Genomic DNA, 15,981 nt, shown 5'->3' on the forward strand with positions numbered 1-15,981 from the left:
GGGCCTACGGAAAGGTAGAGGTAGGCCAAAGAAGAGGTGGCGAGAGATGATTAGGCAAGACATAGCGCAACTTCAGCTGACCGAGGACATGACCCTTGATAGGAAGATATAGAGGTCAAGGATTAGGGTAGTAGAGTAAGTAGTCTAGAGTATTCATAACAGTAGTATTGGCACACAGTCTCGCCTTCTGTTGTTAGTAGGATTTTATGACTAATCATTATTTTCTTTCATTGTTGATCACCTTACTATTTTATTGTTTTTATTCTGCTTTTATATGGATTTTTGGTGATGTCCCTTCTTGTCTATATTTTCATTAATGTGGTGCTTATGATTTTATTGGAAACAACATCTTTATCTTCACAAGGTAGGGGTAAGGTCTGCGTACACACTACCCTCCCCAGACCCCACTGGTGTGGGATAATACTGGGTATATTGTTGTTGTTGTTGTTGTTGTCAAACTTAAAGAAATTTGTGGTTTATTGAGGTTGTCGGCTTGCCTAGTATTAAGATAGGCGCAATCCAAGTCACGTGCCTTTCTTTCTCGCGCCTTGGCTAGTCTGAACAACCTCTTATTCCCACCTCGGCCCTCGAGTTCCTCGTACAAATGACTAAAAGCTGCAGTCTTGGCCACCGTAACTACTAGCTTTACTTCTTTCTTGGCCAACTTATATTGCTCCCTATTCTTCCTCTTCTCTTCCTCGTCTACATTTTCTACTAGCTTCAAATACGCCGCTTTCTTAGTTTCCATTTTTCCTTGCACCTTTCCATTCCACCACCAGTCTCCCTTGTGACCACCAGAGTAACCCTTTGAGACCCCTAATACCTCTCTAGCAGCTTCCCTAATGCACTGCGCAGTCGTGGTCCACATAGCGCTTGCGTCCGCACTACTCCTCCAAGCCCCTATAGTCAGTAGCTTGACCTCCAACTCCTGCGCTTTAGCTTCCGTCAAGGCTCCCTACTTGATCCTATTTTGGCTATACATCGCCCTCTTCCTCGTAATCTCAATGTCCATGACCAGGAGCCTATGAAAGGTCGAGAGGTTCTCACTCGGGATGACCTTGCAATCCGTGCAAAGACCTCTATCGGACTTCTTGCAGAGTAAATAATCAATCTGAGTCTCGACCACCGAACTCCGGAAGGTGACCAAGTGTTCCCTCTTCTTCGGGAAACTTGAGTTTGCTATCACCAAATCAAATGCTCTAAAAATGTCCAGCAGAGACGTTCCTCCTCCGTTTCTATCTCCAAAACCAAAGCCACCATGCACATTATCATACCCCCCAAACGCCGCTCCAATGTGGCCGTTGAAATATCTTCCTATGAAAATCTTCTAGGTATGCAGGATACCATGCACCATCTCATCCAAATCCTCCCAGAAATGCCTTTTGTTTTCCTCATCCAAGCCTTCTTGGGCGTACGCACTGATTATGTTCAAAGTAAAACCTCCAAGCACTATCCCGAAAACAAGTGACAAAAATAAAATGAATAACCAAAATATATCGACCAGTAAAGGTTGCAAAATAGGTGAAGAAATAAAATAAAGGAACTAACGGAAACTATAATCTATAACTAAAGGTCAGAAAAACTGGTGAAGAAATAAAATAAAGGCACTAAAGGGAATTATAATCTACAACTAAAGGTCAGAAAAATAGGTGAAGAAATACAATAAAAGAGCTAAAGGGGACTATAATCTACAACTAAAGGTCAAAAAGAAAATGTGCAAAACTAGAGCAGAACTACTAGGGGATATATTAAATAAAGATTCAAAATAAAGAAGTAAACAAGTAGATAACAACATAAACAAGTAGGCAAGTCAAGGAGATACAATTATGCTAAAATATCAACCTATTAAAATATCAAGACAAGAGAGGAACAATAGAACCTGGATTGCAGACCCAAAATTCTGAGCGAGATGTAAATCGCTTCAGCCACCAAGTTTTTACCGACCAAATTCGTTCTTTCTGTTAAAACTAATTGCTCCTCCAGACCGTTATTGCCGGCCTAGAATGTGTAAAACCTAAAAAAATAAAATGTGTGTCTGGGTTCTCTCTTTTTATGCCTTAAGTTTCTGTTTGACAGATGGATCAAAGAAGGTCCAAGAATGCTTGGCAATGGAGAAAAAAAGAAAGAGAAAGTATGTGAAAATTGCAGGACAAAATGTGAAGATTTGTGAATATTTTCACTGAACGGCAAACTTCGAGAAGCGAAATGGGGGATAACTTTGTTGACGACAATAGGCTGATGGTGATGGTGACGAATGACGAGAAAACACCTTAGCTTTCTTGATTCTGTTCTAGTATAGTTAAACCTTTCTTTTGAATTCAAATTCATTTGAAGCCCTCTTGATTCTTTAAGTTTGAAAACATAATATTTAAATTTAATAGGAAATCCCACAAATATTGATATAAATACACTCCCAAAATCCCGTGTCACTTAGTACATGAGCATCGAAATGATAACAAAGTCTGACTGATAAAAATACTGTCTAAAAATATAGAACAATACAATAACAGAAAGAAAGAGAGTCAAGGTCAACAGATGGTAAGCAGCTACCTTGATAGTCTATAACTGATAACACTCTGAGATCGCTCAGTTGCCGTATCCGGAAGTACCTGGATATGCACTCGAGGTGCAAGGTGTAGTATAAGTACAACCAACTCAGCAAGTAACAATACTAAATAAAGAACTGAAAGTAATGACGAGCTTCATAGCTAAGTCCAATTACAGTAATTTCCAACATAAGAAAGTAGGCATGCTTGCAAGTTCAACAATTAAGGCCCAAACAATAATTTCATATCAAGTTTGACTGAAACATAAGATAATATCTCTCAGAAATTTCCAAAACAATGATATATGAAAACTATAGTACAACAATAATGAAATCAATGCATCCTCTCATATCATCAGTCACTTAGTCCTCCCACTCGCTCAGCACTCTACACTCGCACTCAGTAGGTACCTGCGCTAACTGGGGGGTGTGTACAGACTTTTGAGGGGATCCTTTACCCCAAGCGCTATAATCCGCAAGGACAACTCACGTGATGCACGGACAACTCGCGTGCTAGTATAATATCTGGATCCGCACGGACAACTCACGTGCTGCACGGACAAATCACGTGCTATAGTATAATATCTGGCTCTACACGGACACCTCACGTGCTGCATGGAAAACTCACGTGCTATTGTATAATATCTGGATCCGCATGAACAACTCACGTGCTGCACGGACAACTCGCGTGTTATAGTATAATATCTAGATCCACACAGATAACTCATGTGTTGCACGGATAACTCACGTGCTATAGTATAATATCTCCAGTCATAAATCTCTCCAGTCTCTCAGGCTCTCAATAATCATATGAATCAGCCTAAACAACAATAATATGATGCATTAATAATGAGCAATGGATACTGAGATAAATAAATAAGTAAACTGTGACTAAGTACAAAACAACAATTCAACAGATAATTCAACATGTACACAACCTTTATGGGTCCCTACTATGTCAACACATAATCTAAACGAGATTTGTGGTTCAATTTCTCTACTACATGGAGAATGTACTGATAACAACATATTATTCAACTAAACAGTTCCATGGAATTTGAACAAGTCATAATTCATATGGTTCACGCCCACATTCCCGTCACCTAGCATGTGCGTCACTTCAAAACCGATCACATAACAAAAAATTCGGGGTTTCATACCCTCAGAACCAGATTTAGAATTGTTACTTACCTCAAACCGTGTAACTCTTTATTCTGCTATGCCTTTGCCTTGCGAATTAGTGTCAAAACGCCTTGAATCTAGTCACAAATAATTTGATTCAGTCAACACAAATTATAGGAATTAATTCCATATGAAAATACTAATTTTCCAACAAAATTCAAAATTGCACTCAAAAATCGCCCGTGGGACCCACGTCTCAGAACCTGACAAAAGTTACAAAATATGAACGCTCACTCAACCACTAGTCCAACCATACCAATTTTACCAAATTCTGACATCAACTTGACCTCCAAATCTTAATTTCTTATATTGAAATTCCTAGGCCCAAATCCTCTAATTTCACCTCAAAAACATGTAATCTAGTCGAAATACTCAAGGATAATCCAATATTATTGACTAACAATGATCACAAGTGACTTACCTCAAGTTTCCCGTAAATTCCTTCTGAAAATCACCCCAAAACTGTGCTTGAAAGTCCAAAAATGGAAAAACTCAGAACCCCTTCGAAATGTATACTACCCAGGGGTTCCGCAGCTGCGACTTACTTAGCCACTTCTGTGATCTCGCAGGTGCGCGAAGATAACCGCTTCGGCGGTTTGCCAAGGTTAGCCTCCTTTCTCTTATGCGGTCACCTTCCCGCTTATGCGGGCTCGCTTTTGCGAGGAGAAAGCCGCTTTTGCGGCCTTTGCGCTTCTGCGGTTGCAGAGTCGCAGATGCGACGCCACTTTTGGGGACCATTTGCTCGCTTCTGTAACCTCTGCCTCAACCCACGCCTGGTCACTTCTGCAGTAGGTTTCCAATTTTGTTCTATGTCTGAATTTGATCCGTTAACCACCCAAAACTCACCCGAGACCCTCGGGACCTCAACCAAATACACCAATAAGTCCTAAATATCATACGAACTTAGTCAAATCCTTAAATTACATAAAACAAACACTAAAACCATGAATCATACCCCAATTTAAGCTTAATAAAACTAAGAAATTCCAACTTCTACATTCGATGCCGAAATCTATCAAATCAAGACCGATTTACCTCAAATTTTGCACACAAGTCATAAATGACATAAGAGGCCTATTCCCATTTCCAGAATCGGATTCCGACACCGATATCAAAAAGTCAACTCCCCAGTCAAACTTTCAAACTTAAATTTCTATTTTCGACATTTCAAGCCTAATTTAACTACGGACTTTCAAATAATTTTTCGGACAAGCTCCTAAGTCCAAAATCACCATACGAAGCTAATAAAATCATCAAAATTCTATTTCGGGGTCGTTTACACACAAGTCAACATCCGGTCAACCTTTTCAACTTAAGCTTTAAACCCGAACCAATCACCCCGGCAAGTCACATAATAATTTTAAAGCATAAATTGAGCAGTAAATGAGGGAACAAGTTTGTAATACTCAAAACAACTAGCCGGGTCGTTACACGCTAAGGTCATCATTTTGGCGTGACAATCCAATATAGCATTATAGGGTGACAGCCAATCCATACCCAAGATGACATCAAAATCTATCATATCAAGAAGTGAAAGATCCACGCTAGTCTCAAGACTCCCAATAGTAACCACACACGAATGATAGACATGATTTACGATAATAGAATCTCCCACCGGTGTGGAGACACACACAGAAGCACTCAGAGAATCACGAGGCATAACCAAATATGAAGCAAAGTAGGAGGACACATAGGAATAAGTAGATCCTGGATCAAATAGAACTGAAGCATCTCTATGGCAAACTGGAACAATACCTGTGATCAGGGCATCAGATGTCTTAGCCTCAGGTCTAGCTGGAAAAGCAAAAATTTGGGGCTGGGCCCCACCACTCGGAGTTGTATCTCTAAGAAGGCCCCTAACTGGCTGGCCTCCACCTCTAACAACCTGACCTCTACCTTTAGCTATCTAACCCTTGCCCCTAGCTAGCTGGGTGGGTGGTGGAGCAACTAGGGCTGGTATGATGGCACGAGAATCCTGCTAAGATCTGTTGCTCGACAACCTATGGCAATACCTCCTGATTTGACCAATGTTCCTACACTCGTAACACCCATCCTGTTGGTGTGGCTGCTAAAGCTGAAGCTGACCTGAAGTGGCTGGATAACTGCAGTAGTGACTCTAGAGTGGTGGTGCACTGATAGGAGCTTGATGTGCACTAAATGTCGGCTACCCAGAGTAAGGCATAATATGACCATGACACCCTGAAGCACCGTGAGATGCCTGAAGTGCTGAATAAAATGGCCTCGGAGGATGATCCCTACCATAAGTACCCCTTCCTCCATATGAGGCGCCTATGAAATTACCGGAATGAGGGGGCCTCTTATACGACACTGGTCCTCTCTCCTGATCACGAACTAACTCGATATGCCTAGCAATATTCACAACTGTCTGGAAGGAAATATCACTCCTGTCTCATTGTCCATCTGAAGCCTGATAGTATAAGTGAGTCCATCAATGAATCTCCTCACTCTCTCTTTTTTAGTAGGAAGCAAGACGATGGCATAACGTGCTAAGTCCACAAATCGAGTCTCATACTAGGTAATAGTCATAATACCCTGTTGGAGACGTTCAAACTGCTTGTGGTATTCCTCTCTCTCACGGTAATAGGAAAAAACTTCTCCAGAAACAGCTGTGAGAACTGCTCCTAGGTAAGTATAGGCGAATCAACTGGTCTAGTAAATAAATAATCTCTCCACCACCTCTTGGAGGAACCAGTCATCTGAAACACAGCAAAATCGACCATGTTGCTTTCAACTATATCTATGTTCCGTAGCACCTCATGGCAGCGGTCAAGATAATCCAGTGGGTCCTCAGTAGGTGTACCACTAGAGTGAACTAGAAAGAGCGTAGTAACTTGTAATCTCAATAAGGCCTCAGAAGACATGGCGGGCCTATCACCGATCTGTGCCTCGACAATTGGCTGAACTATCCCAACTGGCGGGACTGTTGGATCCTGATATTGAGATGCTATTTTCTCTGGAGTGGGAGTAGTGGGAGTCTGTACTCTTCCCCCAACCTATGAGACGGCTGGTGCCACTGGAAATGTACCATTCTGGACCACACCCTCCATAAGGCTCACCAAACGGACTAGTGCGTCCTGAAGCACTGGAGTAGCTATGAATCCTTCCGAGACCTGAACTGGTCCAACAGGTACAGTCTGAGTTGGAACCTCTGCTTCCAAATCCACCTGAGGTTCTACAACAGGTGTTGTTGCTCGAGCTCTAGACTGAGCTCTACCTCTGCCTCGGCCTCGACCCCTGGTCATAGTTTCCACCGAGGGCTCTGGTCCCTGTCCATCGGTAGATGTATTACGTGTTCTTGCCATCTGCGAGAGAATGAGAATAGAATGGTTCAATCAACGATGATAGAATAAAATTGCACGACATAATAAGAAAGAAGTGATATTGTTCCTAAACTTCATAGGCTCTGGAAGATAATTACAGACTTCTCCATACCGATCCTTCAGACTCTATTAAGCATGATCATGACTCGTGATAACTAAGTAACCTAGTGCTCTGATACCAACTTGTCACAACCCAAAATTCCCACATTCGGGACCGTGATGGCACCTAACATTTCACTTTCTAGGCAAGTCAACGTTAGAATAATTTTAACCATTTTTTTTTCAGTTCATCTTAATTACATAGTAAGGAAAAAACAACCAAAATAATATCTGAATTTAAATGAACAAACCAAAATAATAACGGAGTCTAAATATCATCCCAAAACTGGAGTCACAAGTATACGAGCTTTTAGAATAATATAAACAAGGGTCTGAATAAAATAAAGTTGTTTGTAAGAAAGCACACAACTAAGATAAAGTAGAAGGGGACTTCAGAGCTGCGAACGATGTGCTCTGATAGCTGAATTTGAGAAAATCTACAGTACGCCGCTGGGACCAACTCTGGTGTCTACACAAGAATTCCAAAGTGTACTATGAGTACAACCGACCACGTGTACTCTGTAAGTGCCGAGCCTAACCTCGACGAAGTAATGACGAGGCTAATGATGTCACGACCCAAAATCCGTTAAAGGTCATGATGGCCAGACACCACTGTCAGGCAAGCCAACACTAAATAGTTAATTAAATTCTCATTTTAATATTTTTTTGAAATCGTGAATTTACTTCAATTTATCTAGTAAAAGATGAATTTACAGAATAAATAACAATGTTTTCCAATTTCAATACTGAACATCCCATAATCATACTAGAACCCGGTGTCACAAGTGCATGAGCCTTTTTTAGGAATTTAAAATAAAATACAATAACTGTCCGAAATACAAATTTGGACAGGAAAAATGTAAGTACTCTGAGGGAGACTCTGTTGGCTGCGAATCGCCGTATAGAATGCAGCTCACCTAAGTCCTTGCCATAATCGCGCCTCTGTGCCCACAAGGCTGCTAAACATATGTGTACCTGCACAAACACGTGCAACAAGTGTAGTATGAGTACGTAAATCAACGCGTACCCAGTAAGTATCCTGCCTAGCCGTGAAGAAGTAGTGACGAAGGTTAGACTTCGACACTTACTATGGGCTATAAATAGGATATCAATGATATAATTAAGTATGGATTATATGAGCGGTTGCAGGCTCAATATTTTGAAGTAAGTAAGCAGTTATTTTATAATTAAGAAATCTCCAAATTTATCTCCCATTATTTAATAATTTAACTTAGGCCGAGGAGGTAATATCATTATTTATAAATTTCAAGGCAAGCAATACAAGCATGCGTAAATCATGCCGAGGTCGTACGGCCCGGTCCAACAAATATTTAAATTGTGCACTACCAGAGGGTCGAATGGTGCGAATCATAGATGCATATATTACCCCACTCGCGTATCATACATGCGACGTGGTCAAATATAAATTTAAGAAATTACCCCGCTCGCGAATCTTACCTGCGACGCGGTCAAACGTAAATTTAACATTAAAATCATCTTTCCCTTGATTCTTTTCAAAAAAGAAAAGAAATTCAGCTTGTAGCTTTTAAGGAAATTAGCCCGCTCGCGAAACATACACGTGGCGCGGTTACACATAGATTTCTTCAGCTATTATATTATTCCTCAATTATTTTCGAAATTACGAATTTCAAATGAAACCTTTAAAATCATAAGTTCTTCAATTTCAACTCCTTTCAAAACATTTAATAAGAAGACTCAATCTGGCTCCCTCTCAAGGCAAATAATAAACATAAATCAATAATAATATCAACAAGGCATGATGTGAGACTAAAACTACCCGGACGTAGGCATAGCTAGTAGCTACGTACGAACTCTCGTCACCTCATGCGTACGTTGCCCCCACAAATAGAAGCACATAATAATTTAGTTCACCTATGGGGTTAATTCCCCCTTACAAGGTTAGAAAGGAGACTTACCTCGCTCCGTAGTTCTATAACTGGCTTTCGAGCCCTTCAAACAACTCGAATCAATGCACAACGCTCCAAAACTAGCCATTAATTATACAAACCCATTAATATACACTTGAATACTCATTATAATCCAATTTATAGCAATTTCTAACCCTGATCGAAAAATCGATAAAAATCTCCCTCGGGCCCACGTGCCCAAATTCTAAAATATTTTGAAGATAATCATTACCCATAACCTTATGAACTCAAATATATGATTTATTCCCAATTCCATGCCCAAGTTCGTGATCAAAATCAAAAATACTAAATTCTAGATTTTGTACCAAAATCCCCCACAATTTCTACTAATTTCCATGTCTAAATTCTTATACAAACCATGTATTTAACTTACACTAAGTGGGGATCACTTACCTTGAGTTGCTTGCTGAAAATATCCCCTTGAAGCTCTTCAAAATCGCCCAAACCAAATGAAAATGAGAGAAAAATGGGCCAAGTCCCGTTTTAAAGAAACACACTGCCCAACCCGACCTTCGCACCTGCGGCTCCGCAGGTGTGGTCCTCACTGCCCAGCCAAAAACTCGCACCTGCGGAAGTTTTCTTCGCTTCTACGAGCTTCGCAGGTGAGACCTGCTATGCGCATCTGTGCAAATTCTACGCACCAACGATAGCTGCCTCGCGCCTGCGCACACGCAGGTGCGCTTCTTTAGTTTGCTTTTTCGGATCCCCCTAGCTCCAGTCCCTTCTTGCTTCTGCGAGCAATTCGCCGCACCCACTATCTCGAACCTGCGGCCAAAGTCACGCAGGTGCGATTACACCAGAGGCTTTAAGATTCAGAAATTGTTAAGTCCAAAAACTGATCTGTTAACCTTTTGGAATCCACTAGAGGCCCTCGGGATCTCAACCAGATATACCAACACGTCCCAAAACACGTTATGAACTTAGTCTAGACTTAAAATCACATCAAACAGCGTCGAATTCATGATTCACACCCCATTCCAAGATTAATGAACTTTAGAATTTCAACTTCTGCATTCGATGCCGAAACCTATCAAATCACGTCCGATTGACCTCTAATTTTGCACACGAGTCATAATTGACATTACGGACTTACTCCAACTTCTGGAATCGGAATCCGACCCCGATATAAAAAAGTCCACTCACGGTCAAACTTCTCAAAATTATCCAAATTTCCATCTTTCGCCAAATGACCCCAAAATAACCTACGGGCCTCCAAATCCACTTCCGGATGCGCTCCCAATATCAGAATCACCATGCGGAGCTATTCCCCGACACGGAATCCCAAACGAACATTGATATCATTGAAATGTACTTCAAATCAAATTAATGAAATTCTTCCAAAATGCTAACTTCCGCAACATGTGCCGAAACGCTCCCAGGGCATCCAACACCCGATCCGAACATACGCTCAGGTCCGAAATCATCATACAAACCTGTTGGAACCTTCAAATCACAATTCCGAGGCCGTTTACTCTAAAACCCAATCTTAGTCAATTCTTCCAACTGAAAGCTTTTGAAATGAGAATTTTCTTTTCGATCCAACTCCGAACTTCCCGAAATTCAATTCCGACCATACGCACGAGTCATAATACTTGAAGTGAAGCTGCTCATGGCCTCCAACCGCCGAACGACGTGCTAGAGCTCAAAACGACCGGTCGAGTCGTTACATTCACTCCCACTTAAACATACGTTCGTCCTTGAACGTGCTAAGAACTGCGTTGGAGTTGTCCGAAATCACTGATTAGCACCTCGTGCTCCTACCCGTGCTACCACAACTTAGTTGAGCACACTGGCTCGAGTAAATCTGAAGATTCCCCTTTTGATTAGTCAAACTAGCCTTAGAGCCAAATTTCAACATCCGAAATCTTCTGCTTGGCATGTTTCCCACATACGATCACCGTATCAATCACCACATGATGTACCAAAACATGACTGCATACCTTTGCTGAATTAAACATGCACCACATAATTCACATGCCCATAATAACATTCTCTGATCATAATAACCGACATTCCCCGAATCTGATGCTCACCATGCACCTCATGACATATATAAGTCTGGTTCCAACTCTTGTAATACTACCACGATGGAAGAGACGTGTAGAAATTCATAACCAACTGCTGAGTCAACAAATCATTGAGTCGCTCCTCCTGACTAGAATCATCACCCCATTATAACCAAATAATGATATTTGCTCTTTACTATACTTCGTATAATCCGATCGCACTAATCCCGAATCCAATAATCTCGTCTCATCCGGCATAAGCTGTTCAGGCAATAAGCCGCCTCAGGCATTGCTAAAAGTCTCATGTAATGCCACAATGTGCCAATATGCTACAAACTCGACGTGATACATAAGGAAAATGAACTCTGAAAGGGACTACTCAACACACGTAACTAATTAGACAAACGAAAAGGTGTCATGAACCTTCCTCAGAAAATGGGACACAAAACACACAAAATAGAATATAGGGGACTGTACTCAACATCACACTGTGCGGCGTGCAACCCGATCCAAACAACATACACGTGGCGGCATGCCACCTGATTCACACATAATAACCTGTAAGGAATTGGTTACCGAGCTAAAAATCTCATACCTACAAAATACCTGAATATCGGTCACAAGCACGCTAAGTGCATAATACCATCCCTGGGAGGATATACAGTGCCATACGCTACAAAACGAAGTACAACTAAGGTGTGATATATGATCTGAATCTCGAGGGCTATCCCGCTCACATAACAAAATCGTTACGCGGAACCCCACACATAGGAAATTTATCATGCTTTATCATAACTCACATGACACAATATAGTATTATATGAAATAGCCACCGACGAAATAACATCCAACGTCCGAATACTCCTCCATAAGGAGCGCTATGCTGAAATGAAGACACCTGGCCTGACATAGAGCCCGTATTCACATTTAAATCTATCCACAGACCTCAAGCCAATTCTAATCGCACGGTACTAGGCTAATAACCTTTCAAGGATCCATAATAACCCTTTTTCCCATAACACGCGAGAACAGCCATCATAATCAGAATAAATTTCCACCGTCCACAACCAAATGAACCGAGTGCCTTCCAGGCATAAATTTTCAAATTAGCCATATTACCACCCTATTCATACTTGGTTTAAATCTTCAATCAATCAAGTGACTACATGTCACACTTATACAATCTTCCCGTGGGACACTCTCCCACGACTTTCCGCACCGGGTAATAAGTTTTCACGCCCATACCACCAGCCATACTAATGCTGTGAATCAAATCGTAAATCGTAATCAGTATGCAAAGCCTTTTACACAAGACACCGATCTCAAGTGATGCTAGATACAATACCAACTTACTCTAACCATCTGAATCTTCTCCCGCTCATCCGAGCTCTTGACATTCTCGTCGACACCAAACTGTAACCTTGATCCTCAACTTCCGAATCCCATGCCGATCACTGTACTTAATCATGCCAATGCACAAGTGTACAAGAATTTTATCTTAACCTCTGAACTACTAATAGGATAAACACTTCACCACATATAACCTTTTTTCTTAACTCATTCTAAGAGAACCATCTCAATACGCGACTGAATCCTCATATCTGCAGAAAATAACAACCTCGAGTAGTGGTCTAAACCACCATAACCCTTCCGGGATCCATCTGTACATAACATGCCATAATACTCGAAAGCCTCCAAATAAGATCAGTTACGGCGACCGTCAAACCTCGCATGTACCGTCACAAATCACATGAATACCCCAACACACTGTAGGAGCTGATCATTGCCATCATTATGCCGATTCAACCATTGCTAACTGACCCGACTCTTTCTAATTTACCCTGGACTTTCCTTAGAAACAATAATAGCTCCATTCAAAACATGGCGAACTCAATCCGCACTCGTCCTGAGTGATCCTATTTTACGAGACCACATTGTCTCAAAACCCACGAACCATTTCATACCCTCCTTGTGCGCATATTCGCGTCTTCAACTGATATACCCATTATGATGATTTTTCTATAAATCCAAGGTTACATGCTCCCCTTCCTCTCATGATTCCACGTAGACCAAAGAAAACACGGAACACTCCAAGCTCCTTTATCATAATCCGCTAAAAAATCTCGATATTCAACCATACTATGGACTCAAAATCCTTAGGCACCACACCTTAACTTTTGAATCCACTAGGAACGTTATTGAGAGTCACCCATTCTAACTTGGTCCCGAATATTATCAACTCCAAGGCTATGCTAGCACATGAGCATCCTCTCAAAGAAGTACCTGGCCGAATCATCTTCCTTGTAACAAAACTCTACACGAAGCATAAATCTTGAGTTTTCCCAAGGCATGAGCATGAACTGATAAGGCCAACTATAACACACATTCCTCAAATCGCTTGCTCAAATTACCATTGATGTTCTCTTCCCTTAGTCATAGCGACCCATCAATACACTGATAACCAGAAACCACACTAGTTGACAATTACACAATCTAATCATAGACGGTGGGGCTCTCCCACTTAGCCTGAAGCTACCATTGCATAATAAACCCGCCAAATTCCTCGAAATCCTTTCATTAACCTTTAATGAACACTCTGAACCACTAGCCACATTTACATATTCAATCTCTTATCGGGTAGCCAGTAGAATTCTTCGCAGAAGCTTCGTCAACACCACGCGACCGCTAACCTACTAGCAGAAGATAACCCACCTGTGGAAATTACATGCCGACATATTCCAACGTCGCTGCACTGGGTATAATTACTGCGAAATCAGTAGATTATCCTGAGTCCGAGCTCATTCACCAGCTGCAACAGTCCGTTCACTCCTCATGGACGTCCACTAAAGGTGAGACAATATATTCCAATCCAAAGTCATGTTGTATCCTTCTTCATATCAAGCAACTCCCTTCTGTCACACCCAATCTTCCTCAATATAGCAGCCAATATTCCAAATTAAGTCCATAGACCTAGTCAGTGTCCACCATTAATTCCAAATCATTCTAAACTTTCCTCAAGACGTGTAGCTATCCTACCCCGTAACCCATATGCTACCTTGCCACTCTCCTACTTTGGTCAAACCCTCTCCTTTAAGCAACTACTCGACTTCTGTTTCTCACACTTGGCCTTCTAGGAACTTACCCACCACAAGACACCTCCCAATATCGAGTCTTGCTACTCCATCAACCCAAGTATGAACATTCTCAGTTCGATTGCCTTTCCTTCATCAGAAGTAAAATACCGAATCTCTATATCATGCACTGAGTAAACCTCTTTTCAAGTCATTCACTTCCCCGACACATGGGCAAACATCCTACCATCACATCAATACTGTGCGATAACAACTCATGAGTATCATCGCAACCTGTGCATAGCCTTAAAGCTCTCAGAAGTACAGCTACTGAGCTAAAATGACATAATATTCTTCCACTCGGCGATGACAATAGCCCAATCAACTACGCATGGAGAAACATCCCGCACCACATCTGTAGAACCATTATCATTCCTCAATTCCCGATTTATAACCAACGCTTCACGTCGCATAAGATTGAATGGGAAAGAAATAAAGGCATAAGCCTTAAAGGAATCAGATTACACGATGAGGAATCAAGAAGGGAAGTGCTCCTAACAGCCTTGTAGCCTCTCGAAGATAAGTACAGACGTCTCCATACTGATCCGCAAGACTCTACTAGACTCGCTCATGACTCGTGAGACCTAAGTGAACCTAGTGCTCTGATACTATGTTGTCACGACCCAAAATCCGCTAAAGGTCGTGATGGCGCCGGACACCACTGTCAGGTAAGCAAACACTAAATAGTTAATTAAATTCTCATTTTAATATTTTTTTGAAATCGTGAATTTACTTCAATTTATCTAGTAAAAGATGAATTTACAGAATAAACAACAATATTTTCCAATTTCAATACTGAACACCCCATAATCATCCAAGAACCCGGTGTCATAAGTGCATGAACCTTTTCTAGGTATTTAAAATAAAATACAATAACTGTCCGGAATACAAATTTGGACAGGAAAGAAAATACAATACTTTGAATGAGACCCTGTTGGCTGCGGAGCATCGTATAGAATGCAGCACACCTAAGTCCCCGCCATAATCGCTCCTCTGCACCCACAAGGCCGCTAAACATATGTGTACCTGCACAAAAATGTGCAGAAAGTATAGTATGAGTATGTAAATCAATGCATACCCAGTAAGCATCCCGCCTAACCCCAAAGAAGTAGTGACGAGGGGTCGACTTCGACACTTACTATGGGCTATAAATAGGATATCAATGATATAATTAAGTATGGATTATGTGAACGGTTGCAAGCTCAATATTTTGAAGTAAGTAAGCAGTTCTTTTATAATTAAGAAATCTCCAAATTTATCTCTCATTATTTAACAATTTAATTCATGCCGAGGAGGCAATATCATTATTTATAAATTTCAAGGCAAGCAATACAAGCATGCGCAAATCATGCCGAGGTGGTACGACCCGATTCAAGAAATATTTAAACTGTGCACTGCCAGAGGGTCGAATGGCGTGAACCATAGATGCATCTATTACCCCGCTCGCGAATCATACATGCGACGCGGTCAAATATAAATTTAAGGAATTACCCCGCTCGCGAATCATACCTGCGACGCGGTCAAACGCAAATTTAAGGGAAATTCAGCTTGTAGCTTTTTAAGGAAATTAGCCCGCTCGCGAAATATACATGCAACGCGGTTACATAAAGATTTCTCCAGCTATTATATTATTCCTTAATTCTTTTTGAAATTACGAAGTCCAAATGAAACCTTTTAAATCTTAAGTTCTTCAATTTCAACTCCTTTCAAAACATTTAATAAGCAGAC

Source organism: Nicotiana tomentosiformis, chromosome 9 (genome assembly GCF_000390325.3).
Source record: "Nicotiana tomentosiformis chromosome 9, ASM39032v3, whole genome shotgun sequence".
Classification (NCBI taxonomy): Eukaryota; Viridiplantae; Streptophyta; class Magnoliopsida; order Solanales; family Solanaceae; genus Nicotiana; species Nicotiana tomentosiformis.